A 15713-nucleotide genomic window follows, 5' to 3' on the forward strand; every position below is an offset into this window, starting at 1 on the left:
AGAGGTCCGGAAACCTGCGCCGAAGAATGTTTTCTACACAACCCAAACCAAACTAAACTCACAACTATTGAGTCAATGTGGACTCATAGTGACCTCTGTAGGCTTCGGAGACTGTAAGTATTTATTGGAATATAAAGTCCAGTCTTTCTCTTGCAAAGCTGCTGTTGGTTTTGAACTGCCAAGCCTGGGATCACAGCCCGGCACAGAACTAGTCTGTCACCAGAGTTCCTCCAACACAATAAAGCACCTGCTCACTCTCCAAGGGCAGCAAGGGCTGTCCTCTGAGACTTTCATTGGGAAACCCGACCCCGCCCACTCTGCAAGGCTTATCTCGTCCTTTCAGGATTTCTTGCTGTTCCTTAAACTTAAATAATATTGAATAGAACCTGAGTTTAGTGCCTCAAAACGGCCATTTTTGACCTGGTTTAATTCAAAGAATGCCGAGTTCTTCAGGGAAGGGTTAGATCGATGGAAACCTCATCTTCAACAGTGCATAGATCTAGTTGGAAGCTATGTGGAGAAGAATAGCTTCACATTGTGTTTAATAAAGGTTTGCTTTATTTATATTTATTTTTAATTTATTATTACATTATATATTATTAATATATTATAATACTTTATAGCAATAATTTATTGTTATATTTATACTTTATTCTTTATAATAAAGGTTTGGCATTAGAGATAGTCTTATGCATTCATAATATATATATATATAATTTTTATTTTGCATACCACTAGAAACCAGATCAACTAGGTAACATCCAAAAGTCAAATTCATCTAATGTTTGATGCCACTTGGGGTCTACAGACAGAGGAAACACACGAAAGGAAAACCCAACTCGCTGCTATCCTGTCGACTCCGAGCGACCTAAAAGGACAGGGTGGGACGTCCCCTGCCCCTGTGAGTGTCTGGGCCTGGGACTCTTTATGGGAATAGAGAACTCCATCTTTCTCCCAAGGAGCACCTGATGATTTCGAACTACTGACCTTGCAGATCACAGCCCAATGTGTAACCACGATGCCATCAGAGGAAAAAGCATATTAGACATCTATTCCTTACTAATGCTTCTGAGAGCGTTCTTGACTTTGCTAGCCTTTCCTGAGGAAGAGCCTGAGTCAGTCAAACACATGGTTTCATACCTGCTTATAATTCAAACATGTTGGGCTGTGATCCTCATGGCCGGCAGTTTAAAGCCACCAGCAGCTCTTCAGGAGAAAGACTGGCTTTCTATTCCCGTGTTCTAGTCTGGAGAACCTACAGGGGGCACTGTGAGTCAGCACTGACTCGATGGCAGCCGGTTTTATAATTCAAGGCTACGCTAGCATCACAGGCATGCACCTGTGCAGTCCCATGGGACCCACCCTCAGAAAGGACTTTCATCTGGGCTTTTCTTCCACTCCCTGCCACTGTCTTGAAGTTCTTAGTAATGTTCTGTTTGAACTTGTGGTTTGTAAGTGAAATAGGCTGAAGCAGTGGACCACGCCGGCAACCAGAGATATTCTGGGCAATGTGCAGGCTCGCTCTTCTTGTGGCCTCCATGGCATATGGTGATTTTAGTGTCCCCTGAGAAAAGAAATCTGCAGAACTCATGAGTTGTGATAGCTCTGGGGTACTCAGATAGGTTTATGAGGCCTGGGACTGGGTAAGCGAAGTTGCAGGTGTTCTTAGAGACCAGACTTTCTGTCTGAATCAGAATGTCCTTCAAATGCAGAAAGAAGTAGGTGGCGTCCTAAGAAACACAAAGGATCAAGGAATCTTGGCATGTCAGTTAAATGGTCTTCGATTTGTAGTTAAAACTAACCTTGTATCAGGGCAAACAGTACGTTTCATGCTGATAATTTTGAGCATTTAAAAATAGCGAGTTAAGACAACAACAACAGCATGGTAATCGAGATAGAGAACATGGACTAAAGGAAAGTGATAGATTTTGAACTGCATCCCCACAGCAGCACTTTCCTCCTATTTTAGGAACAAGGAGCACTGCAGTTTTAGTCTGCACTGCTGCTGCGGGTGTCGTTGGATCCAGTCCGAGTCACGGCACCCTTACATAGAACAGAACAAACTGTTGCCTAGTCTCGCGCCAGCCTCCGATTGTGGCTGTGTTGCTGCCCATTGATGCAGCACTGTGTAAATCCATCTCACTGTGGGCCTGCCTCGTTTTCGACAATCCACTACTTTACCAGTAATGATGGCCCTCTCTCGGGACTAATCCCTCCTGATACAACAAATCCTGATATTTTTCCCAAGGCAGATTTGCTCATTTTCCTGGATGTCCATGTGTTGCCAGCACCATAATTCAAAAGCATCCATTCTTCCTTCTATCTTTACACACGCTCCTGTCCACTGTGACCTCCCCCACATGGGCTGGTGGTGATGTTATCAAATCAGACTAAAAATAAGGCTTGAAAACATCGCTGAGGGAACAGAGTGAAAAATTATTTTTTTGCAAATAAAATAACATATTTGGGAAATGTCTTCAAAGAATATCACTTTGAGGTTCCAGTGATGTATTTGCTGCCAGTGAAATATAAAATTTGAATATAAAGACTCACAGGATTTCTAACACAAGTAACTAGTGATCCGCCTATTTTGACACAGAGGGGAGACTGGGAAGGTTGGCCACGGCCAGGAATCACCCACCTTTGAAAATAGAGGAGAGGTGAGTGAGCTACATTTGCTCTGCAAATATGAGCAGGCTTCAAAATGTTCATGGAAAAATATTACTTTATCCTTTCCTTTAACATTTCCACAAACTTTTTGAAGTTTCCACAAACTTCTTGAATAACCAAATGGAGCATATGTTGGCTCTTCAATTTGTGAGACAAACAAACATTTGTGAGACATTTGTGAGAGTTTAATAAGAGTTTATGTATACAGTTAAACTTATAATAGGGTTTATTGCAGCATTTACAAATAAACAAAAATGCAAATTTAATTTAATGTATTATCATCTGGTATAATTAAGAAATGAATAACAGGAGATTGCTTAAAGATTTTAATTAAGACAATTGTATCGGTGTACAAAGCAGAACAGGGCAGACTCTGAGGACTGTCTATGAAAAAAATCAAAGAAACGAAGAAATTGCTCCTATTATAAAATTACTGTTTTCAATTTTTAAAATATGAGGACTAAGAAGAGGAACTCTGAGTTTATTTTGACACATGCTATTTTAAAATGTTCGCTACAACACCCCCCACGCCAAACTCTTCTTATTCACACCAACTCCTCCACATCAGGACACCAGGCAAACATTCTGTCTACGACAGAGATGAGCTTGTCCAGGTTATTGTTCATAAAGCCGAGGCTTGTTGCAAACTATTTTGGGTTTCTTTCTCATATCAGTTCAGATTTCAACTTTGCTTTTTCAAAGGTTAATAAGTTACTACAATGGGGTGCTGTGTCAACAAGGGCCTAAAAAAAAATTAATCACGAAAGCTATACCAAAAGGTCCATAGGAACAAATGGAAAATGCTGTATTAAAGAAATTACAGAGTGCGTTGTGTGTGCTTCTAAAGAAGTTCAATTGAAATGCAGAAGCTTGGCAATGAAAATAAGATGGTGTTGCTCAATGGTGGCTGCTCCAGGGGAAAGTGACATCAGGCACAGGGAAACAAATTTCAACAGCTCCAGATAGCATGCTGTTCTATTTGGAAAGTCTACTGAGAGAAGAGCGATTCCCACAGAATAGGAGAGGAGTTGTATTTTAACCTTAGGTGATGTCCATGCAAGCAACAATGGTTGCTATGGAAAATATAAAAATCATTACTTCAGTACTGAAAAATGTCTCTCTCTCTCCACATTGATCCGTTATCCGTGTGATTCGTGGTCTGGTTGCATAGGGAATAGAATAAGGGAGCTACAGAATCGGAGAAGGGCGCCAGGACAATTTTCTTCCAGTTTCTTATACGTTAACCATCAGCTGGTGGCATTTTCTATTGCCACTTGAGCTCACAAAGGTCACAAAGTGATTCTAAGAACCATGGCAAAAAGGAAAGGCTATCTGGTGGCAGGCTTGCATGGGGTGTGTGTGCGTGTGTGTGTGTGTGCGTATGTGTGTGTGCGTGTGTGTGCGTGTGCGTGTGCGTGTGCGCGTGTGCGTGCGTGCGTGTGTGTGCGTGTGTGTGTGCGTGCGTGTGTGTGTGCGCGCGCTTGCATGGTTCTTCATGGTCTTAGAGGTAAAACAATGTTAGTGCTTGTGTGCTATGCTGGTACAGTTAGATAGTCTTACTCTGGCGTTAGCCTCGGTGCTGTCTCCTGGGTACTATTTCTCTTCTAAAAACCGACAAGCTCACATATGAGTTCATCCAATACTCTGCCATAGTAGAAGCAAAGATCCTGTCACAAAACCCGGAACTCAAAACCTTCCTCTAGTTCCTGAACGCTTCCCCCACTCCCAATTATCATGACCCCAATTCTACCTTGCGGACGTGGTTATACCAGAGGATGCACAGCGGTGCAGTAGGGATCTGGAAACACAGGGAATCTAGGACGGACGAACCCCTCAACATCGGCGGTAGGAGTGGCGACACCAGGAGGGAAGGGGGTGTAGAAAGGGAGAACCGATCTTGGAGATCTATGGGGAACCTCCTCTCTGGGAGATGGGCAATGGGAAGGTGGGTGAGGGGAGGCGCCGGGCAGTGTAAGATAAGATATAATAATTATTTATAAACTATCAAGGGACTAGGGGAAGGGGGGAGCGGGGAGGGAGGGGGAGGGTAAAAAAAGGGAAACTGAGCTGATTCCAGGAAACCAAGTGGAAGATGAATTTTGAGAATGACGAGGGCAAGGAATGTATAAGGGTGCTTTGCTCATTTGATGTATGTACGGACTGTGATAAGAGTTGTATGAGCTCCAATAAAAATATTTATTAATTTAAAAAAAGAAAAGAAAAAAAAACCCCGGAAATAAAACTTTAATCACAAAAGTAAACCCCAGAAGATAAAAACCTGAATAGTCAAACTATGTCACATAATAATATGTACTAAAGGTAATATATAAAAAATAATATGAAAGACTAAATATTTCTGGTAATAGAAATAAATTGACTCCTTTCCTCCCATGGTTTGCCCGAATGCTCTTTTTTTTCTTCGTAGAAGCTTATTTATGAAATATTTGAAGTGAATATCTACCCAAGAGAAAAATAAAAGTAATGGACCATTAGCTTGAGGAAACAGCATACGGTCCCCATCTGACCTTCCTGGGTACACATTTGTCCTCCTCTGGTTACCCAGTGGAACGGCAAAAATGATCCAATCCCTCTCTCAGTGTTTCACTCTCCTATGTACATAGGCCCACCCAATCATTCTCTGGAGTCACAAAGACTGGTATAGAAGAACCCTACCAAGTGATTCCACTTCCCCAAAGCACTCAGCACATTATTGCCCTTCTCTAATCACACCCCATGGCCTGTGTCATAAGATACCAACTCCTCACCAAACTCTGGATTAGTTATTCACGACTGCAAACAAATTGCACAAATGTAGGGCCTTCCAAGAACATGCCTGTCCGTTTAGCTGAACCCCCTGTTCATGTCGTGATGTGTCACTCAGTTGGCTAGGGCTGGGCTCCGTCATGCACTCTCAGGGCAGCCTCTCAGGTTGTGGCAGAAATCATTTCTGTGTGGCTGCAGGGAGTTGCTTCCTCAGAGCCAACAGCTGAAAGAGGAACTTAAGTCTCCCACCACATTCCACCATGCTACTGCCTAGGACGCGTCCATCCTCACCACTCTCCTATATATACTTACTCTTTTTTAATATTATAGGCAAAAGAGGACTCCGCTATTATGCAAATCCTTGCCTTAATGCTCAGATTTTATTCTTAACAGTATTTACACTTGCCTAATTCCTAACCAAAATCCATCTCAAATGTGTGCCTCATTCATTTGGAAATATCGTTGCAGTGATTTGGGAAGCCCAGATCAGGGAATTATTTCCCGAAGTAACCTTTTAGACAGTGAGCCTTCTCCGTGTGGGGAGTATATGCTTCAACCCACCCAGTAAAGGTGTCTAAGAGCACTAGAAGATATTTGAGTCCTTGGATGGCAAAGACTTGAGTAATATCCACCTGCCAGTCTTCCCCAGGGTAGGATCCCTTGCGCTGAGCAGGCTGAGAAAGGTGATTTCTTTTTAAACATTTTTTGGGGGGCTCGTACAGCTGTTATCACAATCCATGTATCCATCCATTGTGTCAAGCACATCTGTACATTTGTTGCCATCCTTCTCAAAACATTTTCTTTCAACTTGAGCCCTTGGTATCAGCTACTCATTTTTTCCCTCCCTCCCCAGCCCTCCATTCCTTATGAACCCATGATAATTTATAAAATTTTATTTTTTTTCAAGTCTTCCACTGACCAATGTCTCCCTTCACCCACTTTTCTGTTGTTTGTCCTTCTCTCTGGGAGGGGGTTATAGGTAGATCATTGCGATCAGTGCCCCATTTCTCCTCCCACCTTACCCTTACCCTCTTGTTATGGCTACTCACATTATTGGTCTTGAGGGGTTTATCTGTGCTGCATTCCCTGTGATTCCAGTTCTTATCTGTACCCATGTACATGCTCTGGTCCAGCCGGATTTGTAAGGTAGAATTGGGGTCATGATAGTGGGGGGTGGGGGAGGAAGCATTAAAGAACTAGAGGAAAGTTGTTTCAACGTTGTTTGTTTCAACATTGCTATACTGCATCTTACTGGCTCCTCCCTTACTTGTGACTCTTCTGTAAGGGGATGTCCAATTATCTACAGATTGCTTTTGGGTCTCCACTCTGCACTCCCCATAATTCACATGGATATGATTTTTTGTTCTGGGTCATTGGTGCTGATACCTGATCCCATCGGCACCTCATGAGCACACAGGCTGGTGTGCTTCTTCCATGTGGACTTTATTGCTTCTCAGCTAGATAGCTGCTTGTTTATCTTCAGGTCTTTAAGACCCCAGATGTTATATCTTTTGATAGCTGGGCACAATCAGCTTTCTTCACCACATTTTCTTATGCACCCATTTTGTCTTTAGCTATCATGTCAGGAAAGTGAGCATCAAGGAATGCCAGGTTATTAGAACAAAGTGTTCTGAACAAGGTGATTTTCTAAGCAACCCTTGGGTATTACTGGTCTGGCAGGTTGTGCAGTGAACGTTTATTGACTTGATAGTTGAGGTTCAGTTGTCCCCACAGAATTGTTGAGTGAGCAGAGTCAAGGAAGGTCTATAGTTAAGGTGAGCGGCATCAGGGAAAGCGTTTACAACTTTCCACCGTTCCTGTGTGGGGCTTAGCAGCTCCTCTGTGGGAAGGAACATGTGGAAAGCTCCATGGGACTAGGGCAAAGCCCTATGACTATGCATTTGTGCAGCTTAGACAATACATCTCAGCCTAGAAGCACAGCTGGACATTGAGGGACTACTAGAAAGCTACGAGAGAGGTAAATATATATCCCAGAGGCACCTTAAGGGTTCGGTAAAGTGTTTGGACTTCAGGTTTTCCTCATGGTGCAAGTGTGTTGTGCCAGGGTGCTGGGGAAGGAGGTAAGGAGAGAGTAAACAACACCAAAATAGGGAAAAATGCATTGGCCCGCCTTCCAACATCCATGCACAACTAAGGTCCCAGACCAGGACTAACAATCATGTACTGCTGGCCTGTCCAGCTGGGCTGCTTCATGCAGGGAGCAGGTGAAGGCATGCCCACAGACCACTCTCCTCCTGGGTCTTTCCAGTGGCCAGTTTGTTTACAATGATCATATGGTGCTTTGGAAGCCTGTTTCCATGAGGACAACTTTATCACATAGCACAAATGGTGAGACACACACATGGGACTGTGTACCCAGTGGGGGTCTTGGGACCTGGGAGGCAGTGGACTGGCATTGCTTAATTATGGAGGCCAATACCTGCATGTCTAACATCTTCCCTTGTGTCCTTCTCCTGAGTCCAAGGCTTTTGTGCTAAATCTATAATGCAAAAGATCGCATGGGCAATAGTCACCATCTCTTCTAGGGTAACTCCTTCAGGCTTTCGCACTACCTTCTGGAGCTTTCTTCTGATATCTGGTGCTGCCTGTGTGAGCAATTTGTCTCTGAGTCGGAGGACTTGCCCTTCCTATGAATTTAAGTCTACCGTGGTGTGATTCCTCAGGGCTTCTCCCAGGCTCTCACAGACACTTACAGGACTTTCATGAAGCCCCTGGTTGATGGCTGTCACTTTAGTGCCGCTGATGTCCTTTTGCTGCCCTGGCGTTAGTCCATGTTTGATACACAACAGAAAATATTTCCATGCCCACCTGTCATTGGGGTTATTTTAATCCCAGATAGGAGTCAGTTGAAGGCACAGCTATTGAATACTGTGCCTATTGGATACTGTGACTCTCTGGGTACTGTAGAGAAACAAATCCACAGAAATTCATGTATAAGAGAGAGTTTTATATTAAGATTAAGTGTGCATCAGGAAAACATCCCAACCCAGTGCTGCCCAAGCCCACAAGTCCAGTATTAACCCATATGTCCAACACCAATCCACGAAGTCCTCCTCCATCTCACAAAACACACACTATGATGCCGACTGCAGGAGGAAAGCCGAGTCAGTGAATGTGTAAGTAGCTCAGTGCTGGCAGGGGTCTCCATACGGCTGCTCCAGCACCCAGGGCTGCATCAGGGAAGGTCCATGTGGCTTCTCCCTGGGGATGTCTTGCAGAAAGTGAGCCTTGCCAGCTGAAGCAGGGAATTGCTAAGGCAGCTGCACCCTGGTGCGACCATCACAAAGCAAGAGACCTGAAGACTTGAAAGGTGAGGCTCACTGAGCCATTTATCATTCCTCCCTTCAATTAACCCCACATATTTATCGGCCAGGTTGGCACAATAAACTAACTAACTCAGATACCTATCATTCATCACAGATAAACCTTTTGCAAACTTCCTACCTCTCTTTTGCATTCGCGCTTTCTCAAATCCGTCATAATCTGTCCTAGAATTATCATTACATCCTTCCAAGCCAAGTCATAGGGTGGGGTGAGGTGCTGAAAGGTCTCTATGTACTGTCTGAACGACTACCTAGTTCACTCTTAATCTGCTTGAGTTCGATTGGGGTGAAAGACTTATGAATTGCCTGAGAACAAAATTTCCCAGCTGCCTCTATTAAAGGAAGAACTTTGATGGGCCACCTCGCTCCCCGCACCTTCTCCCCAGCTTCTATTAGGTTTAGCCACCAAGGGCGGTGTGGCTGGGCTGGGGGTAGAGAAGCCTTCAGCCTCTGGACCCCTTAAAGGGTGCTTGGTACACTTGGAACCGAGGTCTTTAGTGCTTCTCAAGAGGAAAAACGCTTTCACACAAGGGAACTCCGTCCACTTTCCCATCGCTTACACACGTTACGTTACATTCATATTTCTGAAACGCATTCATCCTTCCACCTATTAGTGATCCGTGTTGATGTGAACCAGAAGGTAAACCTCAAGGAAGGTTTCTGGTTCAGAGACTGGCCTGAGGCTCCAGACTCATTTCTCAGTTCCTCACTCCCTTCCTCTCCCTTGATTGTTTTTTTAAAAGGCTTGCTTTGTTTTCTCATAACAGCTGTATATCATCTGGGTTGACATCGGTAGCCATCAGTCCTGGATGTCCCATGAGCTGTGAGCTGCTTTCCAAAATCCTTCTCTACTCCGACCTCAACCCATTTTCAAAGGTCATTCTGAGGTGGCACCACCTTAATGCCAGTTAATTGTGCTGTTGCTAGGTGTCATCAAGTCACCTCCGACCCATAGCGCCCCTGTGAACAACAGAATGAACTACTGCACCACCTTCTCCACCATCTTCACAATTGTTCCTGTGCTTAAGCCACCATGTCAATCCATCTCATTGAGAGCCTTCCCCTTTTATACTGCCCCCCAGTTTACCAAGCATGACGTCCTCCAGAGAACGGTCTTTCCTGACAATATTGTCCAAACGGTGTAAGAAGAAGCCACATTACCCTTGCCTCTAAGGAGCACTCTGGCCTGACTTCTTTTAATACAGATTGGTTTGTCCTTTTAGCAGCTCATGGGACTTTCCAATATTCTTCTGCTGCACCAAAATTCGAATGCATCTATTCTCCTGCACTATTCCTTACTCAGTGTACAACTCACCTGCCTTTATTGCAATGGAGAACACCATGGTTTGGGTCAGATGCAACTTTTTCCGCAAAGCAATATCCTTGCTTTTCAATACTCTAAAGAGGTCTTGTCCAGCAGAGGCACCTAATGCAGCAGGTCTTTTGATCTCTGGACTTCTGGTCTAGGAGCATAGATTGTGGCTCCATGCAAGACAAAGTCCACAGCAGCTTCAACCTTTTCTCCATTGATCGCGATCTTACATATTGGTCCAGTTGTGAAGATGTTTTCTTTCTTTCTATTGAGTTGCAATCCATATTCAGGACTGTATTTTTGATCTTCATTGCAAGAGCTTCAATTCCTCCTCCCTTCAGCAAGTAAGGCTGTATCATCTGCACATCACAGGTTGTTCATAAACTTTCCTCCAATTGTGATGCCACACTCTTCTTCATATACTCCAGCTTCTCTGATGATTTGGTCATTATATAGATTATATAGATCAGGTATGGTGAGAGGATACAACCTTGACACACACCTTTCCTGATTTTAAACCATACAGTGCTCCCTTGTTCCATTCACACAACTGCCTCTTGACCCATCTACAAATTCCATATTAGCACAATAAAGTGTTGTGGAATTCCCTTTCTCAAGATTATCCACAGTTTATTGTGGTCCACAGAGTCGAAGACCTTTGAATCGTCAATGAAACACAAGTAAACATCTTTCTGGTATTCTCTGCTTTGAGTCAAGATCCATCTGACATCATTAAGGATATTCCTTGTTCCACATCCTTTTTTGAATCTGGCCTGAATTTCTGGCAACTCCCTGTGAAGGTACTGCTACAGCCATTGTTGGATGATAGTAATCAAGATTTTACTTGTGCTTGCTATCAGTAATGTTCTATAGTTGGAGCATTATGTTGGGTCCCTTTTCTTTGGAATACGCACAACTATAGATCTCTTCCAGTCCGTTGGCCAGGTAGCTCTCTTCCAAAGTTCCTGACACAGACAAGTGAGTGCTTCCAGTGCTTCTTCAGCTTTCTGAAACATTTCAGTGGGTAGTCAGCCAATTCATGGAGCCTTGTCTTTTGCTATCCATTCAATGCAGTTTGAATTTCTTCCTTCAGCACCATTGGTTATTGCTCATAAGATACCTCCTGGAATGGTGGATTGCTTAGTTTTTGTTTGTTTGTTTTGTACAGCAATTCTGTGTATTCTTTCATCTTCTCTTGATGCTTCCTGCATCATTCAATATTTTACCTATAGGATCTTTCAAAATTATAATTTGTGGCTTGAGGTGTTTTTTGTGAGTTCTTTCCATTTCAGATATACTGAATATGTTCTTCCCTTTTGGCTTTCTCATTTTACTTGCTTGCGATTTCATTAAAATATTTGGCTTTGTCTTCTCAAGCTGTCCTTCAAAATTTCCTATTCTGTTCTTTGGCTTCCTTATTTCTTCCACTTACTTTAGCTACTCTGTGATTAACAGCATGTTTTAGAATCTCTTCTGGCATGCTCTTTGATCTTTTCTTTCCTGTGTTTAGAATGACTTTTTACTTTCTTCGTGAATTATGGTCTTTTATGTTCTTCCACAGTTCATCAGGTCTTCTGGTATTAGTGTTCAATGCCTCAAATCTGTTCTTTAAATTCAGGTGGAATAGCCTCAACGTCATATTTGGGTTCCCATGGATTTGTTTTAATTTTCTTCAGCTTTATCCTGAACTTAATTTAATATATGAGCAATTGATTGTCTATTTTACAGTCAGCTACTGGTCTGTTTTCACCTGCTGATATTGAACTTCTCCATCGTGTCTTCCCACAGATGTAGTCAGTTTAATTTCAATGTATTCCATCTAGGAAGGTCCATGTGTACAGTCACCTTTCATGCTGTTGAAAAAAGGGATTTTCTTTGAACAAGTCATTGGCTTTGCACAATTCTATCACGTGATCTTCAGCTTCATCTCTATCACCAGGTCCATATTTTCCAACTACGTTCCTTCCTATTTATTTCCTACTTTTTTATTCAAGTGACCAATTACTATTAATGCATTTTAATTGCCCATTTGATCAAGTTCAGACCAAACTCACTGGTAGAATTCTTCAATGTCCTAATCACTAACTTTTGTGGTTGGTGCATAAAGTTGAATAATAGTTGTATTGATTGGATTTCCTGGAAAAGAGATGGTCATAATCCGTTTACAGATAGCATTGTATTTCATGATGGATTTAGCAAGATACCTTCTGACAATGAATGTCTTTCCATTCTCCTTGACTGTGTTATTCCTGGAATAGTAAATCATATGACTTTCTGATTCAAAGTGGCCAATGCCAGTCCATTTCAGCTCACTAATTCCACAGATATCGATCTTCATGCATTCAATTTCATTTATGAACTCTTCCAATTTCCCCAAATTCATACTTTGTACATTCCAAGTCCCAATCATTAGCAGCTGTTTCTCTATACCTTGAATCATGCTCCATAGGCAAATGAAGATTCCCAAAGTCTCCACTCCTATAGGCTCTACCCAATTTACTTTACCATGGTCAAGTCCCCTCCAAGAAATCATCTCCTCTTCAGTCACATTTCAAGTACCCTCAGATCTGAGTGCCTATCTGCTGGCAGGATCTCTGACAATGGCCTGCTTCCTTTGTTTAGGGTTTCAATACTTGAAAATGCTTCAGAACTATGCATACATATTGCAATGGCTTCTTCCTCTGAAGTGGGGAATGGAGTCCTCTTCATTGTCTATTGTTAGTCTGGAAGCTCTGCTGAAACCTGTTCACTTTGCTTCTGCTGGCAGGTGAAATACAGCAACCCACAAGCCACCACAATAAGACAAACTGACAGACATGTGGTGGGTCAGCTAGTTGAAATAGAAAACACAAGAAATTCAATATCATTAGTCAAAACACAGTCAGAGATTGCATGCTGAACAGACTGACTATCGGTTGCTAATTTGAAAGGTCAAGACAAAGTTGAAGACCAAAGCAAAACACAAAAAACTCCACGAGAGCCAAATTTTGGCCTTGGGTGCATTCCATTTGAATTTAGAGGTTATCTCAAAAACAGGTTTCTGTACAACTTTTTAATAATGCATTTAAACCACTGTATTGTATGGTATATGAATTGTATGTTCATTAAAAAAATTTTTAAGAGAACTGATTTGACACATTGAACACTTAATGAATTGGTCCATGGAATCAACACCACTATACATGCAGAAAGCAAAAGGCCACTCAAAAGATAGGGAAGGAAAAAACCCCAAAGTGATCAGAAGATACTCTGAAATTTGTTCTTCTTCAGAGAATAGACAAAGCAAATGTAGGAAATGATGCATTTCCAGGTCTATCTATATATGATAGGCAAGATAAACCAATCCAAAGAGAAAACAACAGGGCCAGTGTTTGGGGGCATGGAAGAGCAGGGGGAAGAGAGGGAGCATGGGAAGACAACAAACTCGGAGACAAGGGAACAACAAGAGGTCTAATATTGATGGCAAGGAGGACATAGAATGCCTGGTGGGCTTTGATCAAGTGCAATGTATCCGAGAGTAGTTACTATGAGTCAAATGGAGGGCACAAATGATAGTGGGACAGGAGGAAGATGAAAGAAAATAGAGGAAAAATCTAGGGGGCAAAAGCTGCTTATACAGGTATACATAAAGGCATGTATATATGTAAAATATTAATTTATCACGATAGGGACATAGGTCAATGTACATATATTTATATGGTTAATGTCAAGATAGCAGATGGACTTTGGGCCTCTACTCAAGGGCCCCCTAAATACAAGAGTACTTTGTTCTAGTAACCTGGCATTCTTTGATATTCACCTTCCCAACACAATCGTTGAACATTGTGCATAAGCAAATGTGGTGAAGAAAGCGGATGGTGCCTGGCTACCAAAAGATATAGCATCTGAGGTCTTAAAGGCTTGAAGTCAAACAAGCAGCCATCTAGCAAGGAAGCAACAAAGCAGGTGGTGTTGACAGGATCAGGTATTAAAAGATTCCAAACAAACCATTATATCGATATGAATGAGGGGTGTCAGAGTGGAGGCCCAAAGCCCATCTGTAGGGAATTGGACATAGCCTCACACAAGTGCCAAAAGAAAGGGACGATTCCACTAAGGTGCAGTATAGCACAACCAAAACACACAACATTCCTCCAGTTCCTGAATGCTTCCTCCCGCAACACTATCATGACCCGACTCTACCTTACAAATCCAGTTATACCAGAGTATGTACATTGGTACAGATAAGAGCTTTTGACACATAGAATCCGGGACAGATAAACCAATTAGAAACCATAGTGGGAGTCGTGGAACCATGAGGATAGGGGATAAGGGGGAAGGGGGAGAAAGGAGGAATGAATCACAAGGTTGGGTATATAACCCACCCCACCTAGGTGGATGGATAATAGAAATGTGGGTGAAGGGAGATAATGGACGGTGTAAAATATGAAACAACAACAATAATATATCATTTATCACGGATTCATGAAGGTGGGAGGGAAAGGAAAAAAGAGGAACTGATACCAAAGGCTGAAATAAAGAGAAGCTGTTTGGGGGAATGGTGATGGCAACATATGTACAAGTGTGCTTAATATAATTGAAATTTGGATTATTATAAGATCTGTAAGAGCTCCCAATAAATAAATATTTTTAAATGATACAGTAAAAGAGCTGAGCAACGTCTCAAAAAGCAGCGATAGAAGAAAAAGTAAAGCATTACAAAGAAATGTGGAAGTACGTGGTGTTAGAGAAACAAAAGAGAAGAACACCCTCAGCATATCTCAAGCTGAAAGAACTGATGGAAAAAGTCAAGCCTCCAGTTGAAATATTGAGGGATTCTTTGAAGGATGCAGGAAGCATCAAAAGACAGAATACTCCTTAGAAGTGAGAATTTGTCTCATGTCCTTTGGACATTGTACTTGGACAGCCTAGTCTCTGGGCCATTTTTATTTACCTAGCTCAACAATTGGTAAATGTTGGACTGCCCTGTGCAAGGTCAATGGTTCACACCTGCCAGCCACTTTGGAGGACAAAGGGGAGCTATCTGTTCTCATAAAAAATCATAGCCTCGCCAACCCTCCATAGGGTCGTGATGAGTTGGAATTGTCATGCTTGCGGTAGGTTATAGGAAAATAATAAAAATCTTCCTTTAAACATGCCAACCTTCAAGCGACATCCTATTGCTCTATTCTTGGCCCATTCGATCAGTCATCATTTCCCACTTTACTCTTCAACCTATTGCACAAACTAGCCTTAGCCACTACCATGTGACTCATATGTTTCCAAGGTCACCCATGGTTCCTAATTATCCTTTCTGTCCCTTATATTTATTTTCCTTGTGTTGAATTCTTGACCACTCTTTTCCTCTGCTCCTTTTGGTATGCTTAATTGATTGGATGAAGACCAGTGAGTGGACAACAGCTTGGATTGCAATTACTAAATCAAACTTAAAGTAAGCAAATGTGGTGACGTGGACTTAGGTCAAATGAGGAATTAAATTCGTTGTTTATTTTTCTTTTTGTTTACCATGTTTTTGTTTAGGGTACTGTATAAGATGTAACGAAGAGAAGAAGACCTCTTTCTTGAGTTGTAGACAATCCTTTTGATTAGACAAGACATGGGTTTACAAAAACTGAATATAACTC

The sequence above is a fragment of the Tenrec ecaudatus genome, chromosome 15 (genome assembly GCF_050624435.1).
Source record: "Tenrec ecaudatus isolate mTenEca1 chromosome 15, mTenEca1.hap1, whole genome shotgun sequence".
Classification (NCBI taxonomy): Eukaryota; Metazoa; Chordata; class Mammalia; order Afrosoricida; family Tenrecidae; genus Tenrec; species Tenrec ecaudatus.